At 42.0% G+C, this 18,162-nt stretch overlaps 1 long non-coding RNA gene across 15 annotated transcripts in view; it reads left to right on the top strand.

The window, feature by feature from the left end:
• The window catches only part of LOC146437568 (uncharacterized), an 85,016-nt gene extending 68,564 nt beyond the window's left edge, over positions 1-16,452 (top strand). For 5 of the 15 annotated variants that reach the window (XR_014852286.1, XR_014852280.1, XR_014852284.1 and 2 more), the window contains exons 5-8: positions 752-855; positions 6,159-8,589; positions 14,217-14,447; positions 15,056-16,452. This is a non-coding gene — a long non-coding RNA (uncharacterized LOC146437568). The other 10 variants (XR_014852288.1, XR_014852287.1, XR_014852283.1 and 7 more) reach the window with 10 other exon arrangements.
• The last annotated feature ends 1,710 nt before the right edge of the window (positions 16,453-18,162 follow it).

Genomic DNA, 18,162 nt, shown 5'->3' with positions numbered 1-18,162 from the left:
AACTATTGTATGATTCTATGATTATTTTTAGTAATCAAACAGATCTGGGAAAAAAAGCCCAATGCCAACAACCATTTCAGCATCAGCATCATCAGTCCGAGGTGAAAAATGCAAATCACAGAATCACAAAAGGTTTTGGGTTAAAAAGGACCTGAAAGATCACCTCATTCCAACCCTGCTGCTGTGGACAGGGACCTTCCACCAGAGCAGGCTGATCCAAACTCCATCCAGCTGGGTTTGAACCCTTCCAGGGATGGGGCAGCCACAGCTTCTCTGGGTAACCTGTGCCAGTGCCTCTCCCCTCTGCATCCTCCTCAGAGACACCCCCAGCTTTGTGAGATCTCAGGTAAATGTCTGTCATTGAAACCACCATAAACTGAAACCACCCCAAAATCCATGTCTGTAAATGCATCCTTACTCACCTCTCTGCTGGTGCTGGAAAGGCACCTTTCTTTCCCATCTTTTTCAAGCTGAGGAATGAAACTCCCTGAACTCCCTGAGTTCCCAGGAGAAGCTCTGTGCCTGGGCACTGCCAGCAGGGCTGAGTTAGTCCAGCTGGAGATCTGTCCCCAAGCTGGAGTGTCCCCTGCAGTATTGCAGGCACGGGAACTAAGTCATTTACCAGAAGAAAATAATACACAATGGCTCCTTAGAATCTGCCTGTTTGTTGGGAGAACAGGGAGCCCCAGGGAGGGAAGGACTCCTTGCTACTTTTTACACACCCAATTTTAAATTGAGGTTTTTATTTCAGCTTTTACGTAGCCTGATAATTATTCCTTACTGGAAGAAGAACCTTGGATAAATGGAATTTTCTCTGCCTTGCTCAGTGAGGCCACCTCAGAGCACTGGTGCTTGGTGAGTACCACTAATGGGTTTAAATCTGACTCTGCAAGTCCCAGCATGGAAAATGTGGCTCTTGTCCCCAGAGTTTTGCAGCTTAAAATGAGTTAATAGCACATCTCAGGCTAGATCTGAGTGCATATTATAAATGACTAATTTATTTCTTGAATTTAGCATTTCCTCTGCTTAGATTGTGATTTTTATGAATAATTTCCTGTATAAAGGTATTTTCATTCTCTCTTTCTTTGTGGTGTGAATTGAAGAAATATTTGGGAACTGAGGTGATTGTTACCTTTCTGTGCTTGGGTGTTCAAGGCTACTCTATGGCCAACACCTAAAATCCAGTTTCCAAGGCTGGAGGCAGCAAGAGGCAGGTTTTGTAAAGACAAAATGAGACCAATGGAAAGAAATTTCCTCCCAGAGCATTGGAAACCCTTCTCAACAATAAAAGCCGCCAAAGGAACCACGATATGTGTGGATGTAGTTCTGTGTTCAGTCCAAATATGAGGCAACTTTTCCTCTGGATTTATGGAGTTTAACACTGCAGGGAGTTTGGGATCTTCACAGGCTACAACCCATATTTTCGTGGTGCCAAATCTTTTGTGACCCAGGCTTGTTCATGGTGGGAATGGGCTCCAGGTAAATTCATGAGGAATTATACATATATATATATATTTAATGTAGTTTTCCCCTGTGTGGAATTCTCAAAAGCCAGTTGCAAATTCACTTTTTGCTGACTGGCTTGGAAAATGGCATCCTGCACAAATATATTGATAAATACCTGATACATCTTCAGCTAAAGAATCAGAGACACCACAAGGGGGAAAATGACTCTTTTCCATCTTTGTTTGCATTGAACATGTTTCTTGTTTGAATGACTTTTTCCTTAGAATGTCATCTTTTTGGAAGTCCTGTGAAAAGGCAGATAATTTATCCTTAAATATCCTTAGTCCTGTCCCAGGTCCATGTTTTAAGGTTAATGTCACAGGTACAACCAACATCTAAAAACACCCCCTTTTTCTCTTTTTGACCATAAATATTAATGTGCTCTTTCTGTTTTATTTTCTTTTAAGAAATTATGTTAACTGCTGGAAATGAACTTGCAGCAAATAGAAGTTTGCTCTAAATTAAATGGAAAAGCCATTTTTTGCATACATTTTCTCATGTTATTAGATACAATATTTTTAATATGTTAAATTATTGTTCATATGTTAATATTGTTAAAGATAATCTAATTTTCTGCAGAGGAAAAGATTTTTCTTTATTTTTGTTTTATCTATAGGGATTTTTCATATTTTATAAAAGCTGTAGGTACAGGTAAAGATAAGGAAAGAGGAGGGCAAGTATTGGTGTGCTCACTGAGTAGCTGATTTTCAGAAATTAGGGTCCCCTGGGCCTGACTTGCAACCAAATGACCAAAACACTTTGCCTTTTATTTATTTATCCAGCTACTTAACACTTCTTACTGTTTCTCTTAAACGAATTAATTTACCCTACAAAGCACTCCTTGCAATAATCAATGACTCATTACACCGAAAGCCCGCAGGAAATGCTAATTAAATGAAAAATGTGCAAGAGGAATGTTCAACTTTTGTATTTCTAACGACCCAGATATTCAGCGCTTTCTTTTTTTTCCCGAGGTCTCATAAGTTTCAGGAGAGGTTTTTGCCTTCAGCCACAGGGAGCTGAGGTGGCTTCGAGGGTGGTGATATTTCCCAGACATACCAAATCCAGTTCATTTATCACCAATATCCACAGGAAAGAATAATCTGTTTATACATCACATTTCTCTGAGCTCCGCGAGGTTCTTGTTATGAATTCCTTCCAGCTGCTTTTCTCATTCCCCCAGCAGAATTGCATGGGAAGGGTTATCCCTTATCCATCACTTACTCTAACAATTATTGACTGATAGCCACTGGTAATTCCAACTCTCCTACAATCTTTGATAAAGATTTTGTGCTGTTATTGTGCTCTAAAATGTCTCCTCACCCATAAAGGCCTTGAACTCCAGCCTGGGTGGTTGACACAGCCACATTTTTGGGATCTTTGAATAGGAACAGCTGAATAATATGGAAGATGAAGGTTTTATAAGGATGGAAATGTGGAAATTGAGAGTGGGTTCAAAACTCCTGCTTTCTGCCCCAGGGGAGGGGTTGTGTCCCACTCCCTTTGGGGAAGGGATGTCTGGAACAATCGAGGTTTCTTTTATCCTGGTCAATGATTTTTGGAGAAAATAGGTTAAGCAAAGCCATGAGATAAAGCAATCAGAAAAAAACCCCAAAACCACCACCAGCATAAAAAAAATCCTGGTTTTCTATCTAATTCCTCCCTCACCAGCCTTTGGAATTCAGTGGGACTGATGGGTCACAGCATTTCAGGAATTAGGCCCAAAATTCTGACATCTACAAAACATAAAAGAGATTGAATTTTGTCTATTTTGCCCTCAACCTCCAATATATTCCTTGAAGACAATAGAAAAAAAGAATATAAAATGGTCTTTTTATTTGGAGGCACTTTAATATCAGAGGAGATTTGCTTCCAGCTAAGAAAACATTTGTTACAGAACTAAAAATGTTTGATATGCTGCTGTATCAGATAAAGTTTGTTAGTGCACAGTGGCACAGTGCTGATAATTGAAGAACTTGCAGGATTTTCAGCAATAAAAGATCCCCAGTGAGTGCTAAACTCAGTGGGAAAATGTGATGTATAAATCTGCAGTGAGAGCAGAGGAGCAGGAGGGGAGCAGCTCTGCACTCATTCCTGGGAACCCCAAACCATCACTGAAGGACGTTAAAAAGGAATAAAAGGGAAGAGATGATATCTAGGGGCGTAAAAGCTGTTTTCAAAGAATTTTCTTGTTAAATATTACATTGGACAAGAGCCCATGGAAATTCTCAACTCGCTGGAGACTCCTGCTGTCGCTTGGCATGATCTGGTCTAGCAGAGGAATCAGCCTCTAGCCCTGCCTAGCCCAGAAATATCAAATTCCATGAGGAGAAGTGATCACTGGAGGTATTGAGAGAGGTGGGAAAATCCAAGCAAGACAACCATGGCCAAAGTTGGTGGATGAACTGGTTTTGTGGGATGGGATGAGGAACATCAACCTGCAAAGAACCGATGGCTAAGATGAAGGTTTGTTACACCCAGAGTCATCCAGCCCTGCATGATTTCAGGAGGAAAGATGAAGCTGAGCCTGGAAAGAGCCAGAGAGGGAACAGCAAAGCCACCAGAGGAATTTGACAACAAACTCCAGAGAGCAAAGGCAGTGCCACGGAGGGGGAGGCCGCTTGGGCACCTGTTGTGACAGCTGTGACTAAGCATACAATGACCAGATCAGGGTGAATAATGAGACAATCTGCTCATTTAAGAGTGGATATACAAACCCAGCAGGGACATGAAACTGTTTTGCTTTGTTTTACTGATAATGTGTTATTGGAGTCATGTCTCTGGCTGTGTCCTAGAGTGGGTTCAAAACAATTACTTACATAACACAGGATATATTTAAGTCAGGGGAAAGCAGGGAGGGAGAAATGTGTGTATCTCAATTTCTGGTTAAGAAGCGAAATGAAATTATGTTTTTCCGAACAGATTTATTGATTTCTGTTTTTCCAGCACAGGGATCTCTGTCTCAAGGGCTGGATGACCCTTGCAAAACTTGAACTGGAAAGTAATCAATGAATGAGTCTCAATCCTGTATCCATCCCTTCCCTGGGTTCCTACCCTAATAACTGCTAATTATTCTAAGAGTAAACTCCTCAGAAATAACTCTATCAGAGTGTTCCCCAGAAGTTGGAGCCCATCTCTGGGTGGCTCCAGCCTGGTCCATGGTGGCCAGGCAATATTTGGTGCAGCCCCTGAAGTGCCTTGTTCCTGTAATGTTCTGCTTTAGGAGTTGTCAGGTGTCTTTGGGATCAATTTTGGGGTTGATTTTGAGGTGGCAAATGTGCTGCTTTCACAAAATTTCATCCATAGTTGAAAGAAAATTGTATTTTCTGCTCACTTACAGAGCAGAGTAATGTGCAGGACAACAACAGGGAAAAGAAAATGAAAAATCAAACTCTCAGAGCCAAGAAACCGCAGAGTCCAGGGCAAGTGCCCGTTCTGCAAACCCCATTCCCAAATAATGGCATTCCATGCAACAGTGACCACCTCAGCTTTAATTTCAAATGAAAACAATATTGAGAAACTCGGAATACAAAGACAAGATTTGTGGGATGTAAATACCTGGTGGGTGCAGCCAACCAGCACAAAATATCTTTGGAGGGAGCTGGAGCTCAGTCCCTACTGGAGCTCCCTGTGCCTACAGATCATCATGTACAGGGAGTAATTACAGCAGGGTTTGTCAACTAATTTGGTGGAGGGATGAATTCTTTATCTATTAATCAATGTAGGGAAGCATGAAGCACCTATAAACCATTCATCTCACTTTAGCTCCTTGTTTACCTTTAATTAGAGTTGTTCTGATTTGATTGGGAAAAATGGAGGTGCCTTGGAATAGAGAGGTGTCAGCTGGAGCATCCTGGACAGCACTTACTGCTGCAGGATCCTCAGGGAAATGGGTCAGGTAGTTTGGACTTTTCTTTCCAACATGAGCATCCATAAATTGCTCAGAGGGTGAGACCCCTAAATCAGAGGTAAATAAAAAGGATGGTCACAGTGTCAGCACCTCACCAAGGTGAAGGAAGTTTGTAGCAGTGTGAATTAATTTATTTTTCATTTACATCAGCAGTGGGTCACCCCTCTTTCCTCAGTTTTCCCGTTCCTTTATTGTTATATTTATGTAAAAAGAGGATATTTATTAGGAAAACTTCATTTCTTCGCCTATTTTATTATCTACAGTTGAAACAGAGTGAGACCAATGTTTCTTTTATTATTATTTTTTTAATCCCTTGCAAAATTCTTTACCTTTTCTTCCCATAACTTCTGTGGGGATTATAGGTAAGGCTGTAACACCTATATAGAGTTATGGGATATTTTATAACTGACATGTAGTGTGTGATACAGATAAATGCCACTGCAAGCACAGAAAGCCCCAGTGGGTCACTTGCATTTCATTTCATTTTAGTTTGACTTTAAATCAGTGATATTTTAATTTTTTTTACAAGAGAATTCTTTAAAATGCCTTTATAAAATGAAAATTCCTGGCTAAGCCTTGCAGTCCTACACGCAAATCTGGAAAACTGCAGCTTCACTAAAAACCGTGCAGTAAATGTGCCATTCCTTGGTGCATGCTTATTATGGGCAAATATTGTTCTCTGGGTAGTGCCTGGAAATTGCAATTAATTTCAAATACGCCCTCTTTTTGTCCACGTATGCAGATTTCAAATCTGTGCCTGCGCCGGTTTTGACACCGTGCAGCGAAGCATCCGAGCTCTCAGATGTCTGGCTCTTCTGAGTTGTGAAATGAGAAAACAAACAAGCCCAACCATCCCAGCCCTGTCAATCTTCTTCTCAGTGGACAGATGCCCTGGTGCCAGAAAAGCTTCCTCCCAGGATGCCACACCTCTTGGCAGTGCCAGAAAAGAGCCGGAGATCTCCTGGACGCCAAAGTACGACGGTTCCTCACCTCCAAAAAATGGTGTTTGTGGCCATGCTGGAGCTCCTGGGTGAGGCTGTGCAGGGAAAACATGTGCAAATTTGTGCTCTTGCATGAGTAAGTGATTCCTGGTCTCCCACATAATCCATGTGATCTGCTCCTGGAGCAAGGTGCCTCTGACAGTGATGGATTAACGGGTGACAGTCCAGGTTTGTGCACTGAGGTTTCTGGAGTGAGCCAGGTATTGGTAAAGTTCATGGGTTTTGTTGTTAATTACTTAAATGGTATCATTCATTATGGTTTGAAATATTTTATTGGGTGCTTGTCTGGGGGGAATTGGCCAAACTTTCTGAGAAAAGGGGAGAGTTTGTATTTTAATACATAATGCACCTTTATAGCCATGCTCCCTTGAAGGTCACCACTGGAGGTCCCAGACCAGGGGTCCTTTTGGGCACAGGATTTTTTGGAGGGAGGTGAGGCTTCAGTCTGGTCTATCCAACCAGTCCAGGGGACATCTTGGCAGCACAGCTCCAACAAAACCCAGCCTGGTGCTGAGAAACCCCTGAGGTGCAGGAAACCACCCTGGAAGTCATGCAAGGAGGGTTTAAACCCCTGCAGACCCCACTGAATTTACTGCACAGCAAACTGGCTGTACTGACTGAGCCAATGACCTGGTTTGGTACAGACGAGGTTTTCTTTTTGGCTAACAATTTGTTTTTAGTGTCACATGTGGCATCCCAAGAAGATGCAGCATTCAGGCCTTTTTAATGAATTCCTATCCCTTGCATATTAGTGGGAATATTTCCACTGCAGCAAACACCATAAACAGTTTCCACACTGGGGTGTGTTATACTGCCACCAGAATTGGTTCTTCTGATGGTTCATTTCTTTTATGCTGAGAATTCAGGACCAATTCAGCTCGGTTTTATGCATCATTAGAGATTTACAATTACTTTGCTATAGTTTCTTTCTGGAAGCCTATCTCTCATGGTTAATGCTATGGGAGTCCTGTTGTGTAGAGGCTGCTATGAGCCACCTTATAGCAATAAAGCATTTGAGGAGGATTTGGAATTATGAGTGGCTAAATTCTCCATGCAGCGCCTGTAATGCTGTTATCCCTTGCTGAGCTTGGGTTGAAACCTTTTTTTTTTTTTTCCCTCTCTCCCCAAATTAGAAAAAAAAAAAAAAAAGCTGTTTCTTTGAGAGGTTTTGAATCATTTACATGTAATTTTTTTTGTTGAACTGCTGCAGTCAGAAATGAGGAATTGTGTGAATTTCCATTTGGATTTCATGATGCTTAAAATACATTTAAGTTGTATTACTACATAATGAAAAGAAGGCCTTCTCATTTTTATTTTTTTATCTCACTTTCAAAAAGTCTAATCATTATTTGGGACTTTGTTTTGATTTTTGTATTTTATGTGTGTTGCCAAAGCCAATAAATTTCACAAGCTCTGCCCTTGCACAATAAGCAGTGGATCTGCATGTGTTATAATCCACATAACTCAGCTTTCACATAAATACACTATTGCACTGAAACAAACATGATATGCAGTGAATAATATGGGCCTGATCTAAAGGCCATTAAAATCAATGAAAAGATTTCAAATTAACTTTTATAGCCCTTAGATCAGGCTCTAAATAGGCAAATTACAGTTATGGAGTTTCCCATTTACATACCTGTGTGCTGCATTTAATGTATTTTATGGAATTGAAATTACTTGGTCCTCTTTTTCATGCTTTTTTAGGCTAAGAATTTGCCAAGGGCATCAACAGCAGTTTTCCCAGGCTCCAGCACAAGGATTATGTAGTCAATCCACAAATGACTCAAATCTTTGAAGAAAAGGACATGGTTATCAGAGAGGCTTTGACGACAGCAAGGACGGCAGTGCTATCTGCCTTCTTCCATCAGAGATCCCCATTCCCTCTCATTAACACACTCAGGACATCAGCACAGCCATCAGCCCCAGGGAATCGCTTCCAACTTTTAAGGGAATATTCACAAGACCTCGCCCTGTGTTGTTTCCGACAGATCAAACCAGATTTGCCTTGTGTGAGGTTGGAAGAAAGGCTGGGGCACAGCAGCATTAGGGGAGGGATTCAAAGGTTGCAGGGAATTTTCAAATCCGCTGTTATATCTTGGTAATCTTTCTTCCTTTACAGGGTTCTTCAATCCCACCGAGGGTGTGATGTCTGTGAGAGCTGCTGCTGCTGTAAGTGGGGAAAGGAGATGCCTCTACCTGCTCTCTCCCAGTGCCCTGTAATGAAAAATGCTTTTGGAGCAACACTGGAAATAAGCCATCAAAATATCTGATTAAACCTCTTAGGAAACTCTCACTAATCACCTTCTCTGCTCTTGATGGAATGTATTTATGCATTATAAATATACTTACTATGTGTGTGTGCTCCATAAATCACACCCAGCACTTGTATATGATGTATAAGCACATTCTATAGAACACACACAAATACAGATGCCAAACTCCCACAGAGTTCATCACTGGAAGATGTTTGAAGGATCAGATCCTTAATATTTAATGAGCAAGATGCTATTTCCTTCCTCAGCTTTTATCTCTGGTTTGGCATAGTCATTAAATTCGTTGTTTCCTCGCAGGATTATATAATTTATGACCTAATTTTAGACTTTTGTGTAACCGCGTTGAACCACTCGTGGCGTATCCTGATTTCTTCACACGGAGTGTTCCAGCATTAGACAGCAGCTCCAGCAAGACTTCTGTGAGCTGCCCGTCAGCAAGGAGTCACAGGCATGAAAGGAAAACAGCCCAACGATATTCAGTCAGCATTACAGGATTACTTTGTGTGGGTTTTTAATTTTTTTTCATAAAAAATGTGATTTAGCAACATTTCCAAAGCCGTCTGCAGTGCTGGCAGGAATCCCCAGGTAAGACAGGCAGCACCCAGCAACTCCTATTCTTGAAAATATTTTCGTGCAGCTGCTTCTGACTTTCAGACTGCTCTGGGACAAATCTTGCAGCCCTCAGTGCAGGGAGAGGGGTCTGTAGGTGGGGAAAGATGACACTCAGTGCTTTAAAGCCACTGCCAGCTCCTCACCCTCTGGAATTTCCTCCCAGCACCAGCCTGGCTGCTGGGCTGATTTTTTGCTGCACAAGGTGTTGCTGGATAACTCTGAAATTAATCATCCTAAAGCTGCAGCCACATTTTTTTCCGGTGTTTTCCGTGTGTCCAGAGTAATTCAGAGATGCTGTAAATAGTGCCATGAGCTTCAGGTCTTTTGTCAATTTAAACCATATTGTTGGGACCACTCTTTCATCAGGTTTAATATATTGGCTGTTGCTTTAATACACTTTGAGAGCATTTTATTCTGGTGTTCCACAGGGAAGTGGCTTGTGGTTGAGGAAGGATTCAATGCTCCCTTTGTGCCTGCAGTGCTGTTTGGAGGAGTTTCCCTCGTTTTCCACCTTATCCTGAATATCCAGCAGGGATGGCAGAGCTGGGGGATTGCATCCTCAGATCAGCAGCAGAGCAATAGGGATCCCATCTGTGTTCCCCCCGGAATACAACAACTTCATGTACAAGGTGATGTTGGTGCCCACATGAAAGTAAAAACATCCTTTTGAAAGGAGAACATTTTTTTCTTGGATTAAGAAAAATTGGAGAGTTTGTCTGCTTGGCTTTAATGGAGCAGTTCCAGGAAAGCAGCAGAGAACAAAGTGTTTTCAGTATCACATAATTCAAGAGCAAAATCATAATCCCAATTACCGTTGCATCCACTTCTGGCCTTGGGAAACCTATGCTAATATTTATTATTATATGATTGACCTCTGATTTCTTCATCATTTACATTAGCAACTCTGATATTCTTAGTAACATCCTTTAAATCATAGAAGCAGGTGTCAACAGTGCACGATGAAGTCACATCCTGCAGATTTTTTATTTACTTAGCCCATTTTTTCTTTCCTGGTTAAATAACATCGTGAGATGCAGAATCTCACCTCCACGGGGCCTCGAGGGGTGTATATAATCATGGAATGCATTTTCTAGACTCTCACAAAATGAGTCAATCCTATCAGAGGTACAAACAGTTTTACAAAGTCAGTATTTCGCTCCCATCACCGCCTGACATCATCTTCCACACAGCACAAGAAAATATTTACTTGGCTCTTTGACACGAATTGCCACAAAGCCTTTGGAACAAGAACCTGAGGAAAGTGAGGAATTAAAATGGAATAACTTGATTTAATGAATTTAGCCTCTTTTCTGTGTGCTGGATTTAGTTGTCAGATGATTTCTTACAAGGATTGGGATGGACATGGACACCTCCAATCTCTGCTCTCCAGAGAGGTGCCTATGCACAGATCACAGAGCTGCCCACAATATCCAAAGCTGGAAGCCGATCCTCTTCTCCATCATCTAAATATTTTCTTTGCATAAGTGAGTGTTTCTCTGATGAATTAAGTCACTGCATTTATTTTCCAGGTGCAGGTGAAGTGCCAAAGGCAGCCTGAGGCTTCTCACAGCCTTCAGCAGAGTGGATAAAATTGTATTTATCCACAAAGAGACTAATTTTTTTTTCAGATGGGGAGGTGTCAACAAGTTTTAATTCTCTGTCTCCCATATCTAGTGCTCATCTTCCTGCCTTGTTGCAGCTCCTGCGTTGTTCACTTCCAGAGGGCACAGCCAGGGGCTTTTCAGCATCTCCTCGGGAAATATTCCCCATCTGTGGAGCTTGGAAAGTGGCACCCACCCGGAGAGGGCTGTCCTTGATCACCTTCATCTCTCGTCCACCATTTTTTTAGTGAAATTAAATTTTTCTGATCTTACATTGCCTTAAAGGGTTTACCTGGCTCAGCAGGTGATAATTTTGGGATGTTTCAGATAGATTTTGCCCGACTTAGGACAAATTTCTAAGGTTTGTGATCCTCATCCACTTTTCAGGCAGGTCATCTCTCCTCCTCTCTGCGGGCATGTAGCCCTAAAAACCCTCTGATTTCTGGATGTCAGCGAGGAGAAGGGTCAGAACATCCCCAGATCCCATCCCTGCCAGCTGCCAGCGTGCAATAATAATAATCATCAGCAGTTTCTGGAATGACATGAGTCCCAGCCACGGGACAAACACCTGCAGGGAAGCTCCTCAGGCGAAATTCCCCTCGGCTGCAATCAGATTTTTCCGGAGCAGGGAGCACTGGCTGTGCTCAGGGCGATCCGCCTGCTCCTGGCTGAAGAGCCTCTTCTCATCCACTGCTAAGAGACTTATTAGCAATGTAAAAAGGAATTGGAAGCGAGGAAAGTGTTCTTCCTGGCAGAAATGTGCTTTGTAGGATTAGTTTTGCTGACGGGAGTAGTTGGGTTAAACTCCTCGTGGCTGTGGTGCTGCTCATGCTCCCTTATCTTAACCAAGCAAAGGGTGCCAAATATTTTGAACTTTGTCAATAATTGTTTCCTAAGTGTTGGGGTTTTTTTTCTCCTAATAAATTATTTCAAGAAAAGCTGGTTTCTAATCCTTTCTCTGCCAATGCTTCAACAGCCTCTTCCCACTCTAGATTTCTCTTCCCTCTTTGGATTTTAATATTTCTTAGATATTATAAAAATCTCTTTTAAGGCGGAGCGCAGAGTTCTTGCTCAGATTGGGAAAATCATTCCTCCAGCTTTGAGAAACTGCAGAGAGAGAGAAAATTATCAAATAGAAGATCTTTATTCTGCACCATAGCAGAAGTTGGGCTGTGGTGTGGAGATGTGTGTCCAGACTGACCAGTGTCCCGAGCAGGCAGCTGGACCTCATTCTGCCTGATTTTTCTCACTCTAGATTCCTGGACAGTGAGGGGTTTGGATTTTTACTCCTTGTTCTTTCCTCCCGGGCTGAACCAGAGGTGGGATTTGCTCCTCCCTCCCTGCAATTGCTCTCTGCTCCTCCTGTGCCAAGGAGAGTGGCATCTTTTTCTTGCAAACACCATTTCTTCTGAGTTTTATTTCACTTTTATACCAACAGTAACAAATACTAACACAGAAACAGGACAGAAACTGCCCCAGAGTGTGCAGTGACAGAGCCTGCAGGAAGCCCATAAACCTGCATTAACTCAGGTCAATCCATGGATGTGAGAAAACTGAAATGCTGGAAAAGCAAGACATTATTTTGTCCATCATCCTGAAAAGTTGTGTGTGAATTCTTTTCGTTATCTGCTATTTAGTTCTTTACGTATTTTGGCAAAAGACACAAATAATGAGAAATATCTCACTGGAGCTCTTACCCTGCCTTGGGTTCTCCAGCATGGGGGGAAGAAATTCCTGTGGAGCCCAGCTGGGACATTTCCTTCTTGTCTTCAGTTGGTGACTCAGATCTTTCTTGATGTTAGGAGGCTCCCACCAACACTGATGTTCCCTCCTTCTCCTCCTCCAAAGCAGAGGTTTCAGGTCCTGGATGCCACCAGCAGATCTCCAGGTGTTTGGATGATGGTCTGTTCCCTGCCCCAGCTGCAGAAGGAAGGAATATAAAATTAAGAGTTATGGAATCTTTAAGGTTGGAAAAAACCTTTCAGATCAGCAAATCCAACTGTCAGCCCAGCAGCACCCAAATGTTCACCCATGAACAATGTCCCCAAGTGCCACATCCACATGTTTTTTGGACACCTCCAGGGATGTTGACTCCACCACTGCCTTGGGCAGCCCATTCCAATGCTTTACACCTTTTCCATGAAGAATTTTCCCCTAATGTCCAATCTAAACCTCACCTGGTGCAACTTGAGGCCATTCCCTCTCCTCCTGTCCCTGTTCCCTGGAGCACAGCCTGACCCCCTGGCTGTCCCCTCCTGTCAGGAGCTGTTCAGAGTCACAAGGTCCCCCTGAGCCTCCTTTGCTCCAGGCTGAGCTCCTTTCCAGCTCCCTCAGCCACTCCTGGTGCTCCATTCCCTTCCCCAGCTCCATTCCCATCTCTGGACACACAACATCTCTCTTGCAGTGAGCAGCCCAACACCCACACAGCATTCAAGGAGAAGCTGGTATTTCTTTCCCCTAAAAAAACCCCAAATGAATCTCTGATTTTCGAGCAGGCACCTTCCATCAGAGCCCAAGAGGGAATGTTTGTGTTGATTCCATCTATCAGCTGCAGCTCCTCGGGCTGTGCTCGTGGCCAGAAGGAGCTGTCAGGGTGGCCACGCTGGGCAGGCTGGGAGCCATGCTGGCACTGAGCCCTCTGCGCGGGGAATTGCTGCTCTGACAATTTTTGGCTCCTTTAGGTTCCTCCAGAGCTGCACGCAATATTTAATGTTCTGTGCTGGGCTGAGAGTGAACTTCAGTGCAGATTGCAAGGAGAGATCCTCTCCCTGCATCACTCTGTTTTGCTCTGCTCTGAAATCATTCTCCTTGTTCCTGCAGCTCCTGTAAAGCCAGAGGAGCTCTCTCTTATATTTGCTTCCCAGATGCCTTTTTCTCCTCTGCTCACTACTAGAAAAGCAGCTTTTCATGCTCCAAATCAGAGATAAACAGAAATCTGAAAAACAAAACACAAGGCTAATCAAATTGTGGCACAAGAAGCAGCCTTCAGCCAGAGCATTTTTGAGAGCTATTTTTAGATTATATTTTTATTTTGTCACTCCATATGGGTAGTCAAACCCATATGGTTTGGGAGAACGGAAGGTTGTGCTTTTATAGTGATCTCACAAACTATCCCAGCTCAGCTTTGTCCTTAAATTGTGTGAGGTGGGACTGGAGCACATCAGCTGCTCCTGAGGTTGTAGCAGCACAATTCCCTCCTGAGGTGTAAAACTATTCTACATTTGCTAAACCAGTCTCCAGCTAACTCAGCTCTTCCTAGTTACAACTTTCCTCATCCTTACACCTTCCTTTTTTTCCTTTTTATTTTTAGTTTCTTCATCTCTCCTCCAATATTCTGATGCCCTGCTGGATGTGTTTGGTCCAGGACCAGCCAGGAGGCAAAGCTGAGCATCCACAGCCACCACTCTCTGCTCTGTGCAGTAGATATTTCTGTCTTCCAAATATCCAGATTAACAGGATTTTGAGGAATACGACTTTATTCTGCCCACAACACTGTGGCAAATTCTGGCTGTGCTGATGAAGCAATAATTAGCTAGAAAAGGTATTGTCCTTCTGTCACCCTAAACGTTTAAAATTAGAAATGTATCCTCAGTGTTCATCCACCAGAATATCCACTTTATTTGTGATAAAAGTTTTTCACTACACTGAATCAAAAATTGTGTGTCTTTTAAGGAATTTTGTGGCGTGGTTGCAAACAATAACAGAAGTTTCTAACATGGTAAATTCCAGAGGATCATTTTATGAGTTTTTCAAGTGCAATCCTGGAATTTCTTCCCTTTTTTTTTTCAGTTTTTCAGAAGGTGGAATTTAAAAAAAAAAATAGAATTAAAAAAAAAAAAATACATAGGAAAATGCAGCTGGATGGTTTTATAGGTAAAATAGTGAGCAGAGGCTCAGAAATGTGGGTGATTTCATTTATGGACCTGGTGGTGTTCGGTTGATCGTTGGAATGGATGATCTTGGAGGATTTTTCCAAGCTTAATCATTCTGTGATTCTGTGGTGTGAATTTCAGAGGTTCAGGGTGTCAAAAAGTAATTTTCTATGTTGCTTTTGATTCCAGAGTTGTATTTAACCTCCATGTGGAAGCAGATCTAAGGAAAGAGCAGGATGTTGTCAGTTAATATTTTTATGCCTTTTTTTTTCCTTAGGAAACAATTCTCCCCTTTTTGAGGGGATAAAGTGCAATGGGAATAGGACTGCTCAGTGGAGAATTCCGTGTGGGAGAAGGATGGGCAGCATGGAGATTTCTGAGATGGTTTGGATGTCACTTCCATCAAGTAGAAGAGATGTTCTGCTAAAACTGTTCATCAAAACTGAGACCTCATGGATTATTTTGTTGGAAAAGCAAGAAAACAACCACTGATTTTTCTTCCCCAGGGCAGAGATCATGTGTTAGAGGAGACAATGAGAAAACAACCAGGCCCCAAAAGGGGAAAAGAGGGAAAACCTGAGATTAGGGCAGAGAAAAAGTATGAAAATTTGTAAAAGAAATTTGTATGTAAAATCTGTGATTGTTGTGAAATCCAAGGAACTCCTGTTACATTATTTGCTCAGAGGAGCTCAAATAGTCAGAGAACCCTCATCATTTGTATCCACTTTCAAAAGTACAGTCTATACCATTGTGAAATCCCAAAAGACAGGGAAAACACTTGGATTCATGCTGCTTGGGAATATTGGAATTAGATCCTTGTAGCTGGGTTTTCCCAGGAATGTTGTTCTGGAATATTTGAGGTACACAGTTCTGGCCCAGGCACTTTGGGGGTGTGATGTGGGTACAGGAGGTGAACTCGTGATGTCACTGCTTTTCTGGACATCCCTTGGCACACTGGAGTGTCATTGTCCCAGGAAATCCAGCCAGAATCTGTCAGTGACTTCAGCAGAACCAGAATTCCATCCCAGCCAGGAGCAGCTGATGGAGAGTGACACAGGCTGGAGATGTGGAGGGATGTCAAGTCACTGACGTAGAACTGAAAAAACTCCTTTTCTCATAATTGATGCCATCAGCAGTCCAGGGTTCCCAAATTTCACTTGGGATTTTCTACCAAGTTTCCATTCGCACTGCAAATATATGGATAATATGTCAAGGCATTATCCTTAAAAAAGTAAAGAAATAATTTCTTTAAGAGATGGGTGACCTGTAGAAGACATTTGTGTAATTTTGCATTCTACATATGATTTATATTTATAAATAAATTTGCATAAAATCTCCAGCTCTCGATGTCATAGTTCTATTCTATCTTTAATTCAGATGCTCAAGAAATGTAAATTCTTTTTACAGCTAAATAAAAGCCACACAAAGCTGCCAGGAAAGAATAATGAGATACACATTGTGCCATGCAGCCATGATAAATCCAGCAGCACCATGGTTACAGCCAAAACGGGAGGCCATCAGAAACCAGGGAATATCAGCACATTCCTGTGATTCTGCAGACTAATCTGAACTGGGGGAAACTCATGACACAGGTTAGTAAGGGAAAATATTTACCTGTGAGATAAACAGGCTCCTAAAATGAGGGGCAACAGTTGGTTCAGATGGCAGGGGTTTATTAGATTTATTATATTGTTTATAAAATATCTTTATCAGATGTAGTTGGGCCAGGCTCTGCATATGTACAAAAATAAAGATATCAGAATTCTTGTGTTACAAGAATTTGTAATTCTTGTGTTACAAGAATTTGGGGTTTGTCAGTGATGTACAGGCTTTAAAAATATGGTTTGGCCATGAGGATGGCACCAGGGGGAAGGGATATTGGGGTCTTCATTTCTGAGATGTTGGAGCATAGAAAACCAGAGTGTAGTAAACTTAATGCCCTTGGAAGTTTTAAGCTATATTAAAATGTCCATAACTTTAAGAAAAAAGAGCAGAATAATGCTGCTTAGAAATATTTAAAAACAAAAAATCATGTTCAGCAGACAGCTCTTATGACAAGGCTCTGCCCAGAGTGAATTTTTATGCTTGAGTTATAAACCCTTGAAAAATGGGGATCCTAATACAAAAGCTGACACAGCTTTAACTAAAGCAGCTCTAGTAAGTGCTGCTATAATTATTTGCTCATTAATTACAAATTTTGCAAGACATGAGAGTAACACAAATTGGAAAATAGGAATAATTATCAGTAATAACGCCACAGAAGCTGGACACATTGAAAGTATCTTCCTCTTTAAATTTAATAATAGCAAGACAGCTCGAAAACTAATAAGAAATACATAATTGAAAATTAACCTTGCAAATCTGCTGTTAATAAACCATGGTACTCTTGCACTACAATAATTTTACACAGCCCTTAATTTGCATCTGAAGTGTTATTCCAGGTAATACTTTGTGCCTTCACAACAATTAATGTGTCTTTGAATTACAACAAAAACGCCGAGGTTTGATTTGGGATAGCTGGGGAGGAGGGAATGCTATATCCTGTCGTTTTTTTAGCAGCTCAGAGCTGGAATGGCTGGAAATCAAATGTACAATGGGGATTTTTGTGCTGTGATGCCTCAATGCTGTTTTGTTGTCGCTGAATTCACCATTGTGGTGTTTCATGCCTTCATCCTCCCCTTGTGCAATCCAGTTGGGCTCTCGGATCGCTTGCGCTTTCTCATCCTCCGAGGTGTGAGACTCGATGGCTTGGGGATGATTTAAACACCCAGAGGGCTGGGAACAGGGAGTGAGTGCTCCTTGAGCTGCCCTGCTGCAGCTCAGGCTTTTCCCGGCGTGTTCGAGTGGTTTTCATGGATCTGATGGGGGCAGAGATGGAGCCACTGGGATTTGCTGGGCAGGGAAGGCAGTGCAGCCTCTGGCTTTGTGAAAGCAGCTGCTGGCACCTCGTGCCTGAGGCTTTTGCCCACTCAGAGGGAAGTGGAACTTCCTTGTGGATGTTTTAGATCTGTTACCAATTGACAAAAGCCTCCGAAAATCTTAATCAATTCGCAAGTGAAGATGAAGAGAATTGTTTACTCAAAACGCAGACTGAGTCAACTGCTCTTGCTAAGTATCTCCCACTCATAGAATAAACCTGATATATATCGCTGCCTGCACAGAAAACTCGGAGCCAAGAAGTGTTTAATAATTTTGGAGCTCATATCTAGCAAGCTCTGAGTGCTCAGCTGAAAAAAAAAAAGATAGATCCTAGGAAAAAAATCATCCATGACTGCAGCCTGGCATTATATTGCAACATCAATGGCAGTGGAGGTATATCCAGGCACTCAAAGTTGTGTATGACCCAGCAGCTTTAAAAAAAAAATAAAATAAAAATAGGAAAAA

The sequence above is a fragment of the Lichenostomus cassidix genome, chromosome 4A (assembly GCF_008360975.1).
Source record: "Lichenostomus cassidix isolate B80296 chromosome 4A, HeHo_3.0, whole genome shotgun sequence".
Taxonomy (NCBI): domain Eukaryota; kingdom Metazoa; phylum Chordata; class Aves; order Passeriformes; family Meliphagidae; genus Lichenostomus; species Lichenostomus cassidix.
This window is presented reverse-complemented; position numbering and strand designations above follow the sequence as displayed.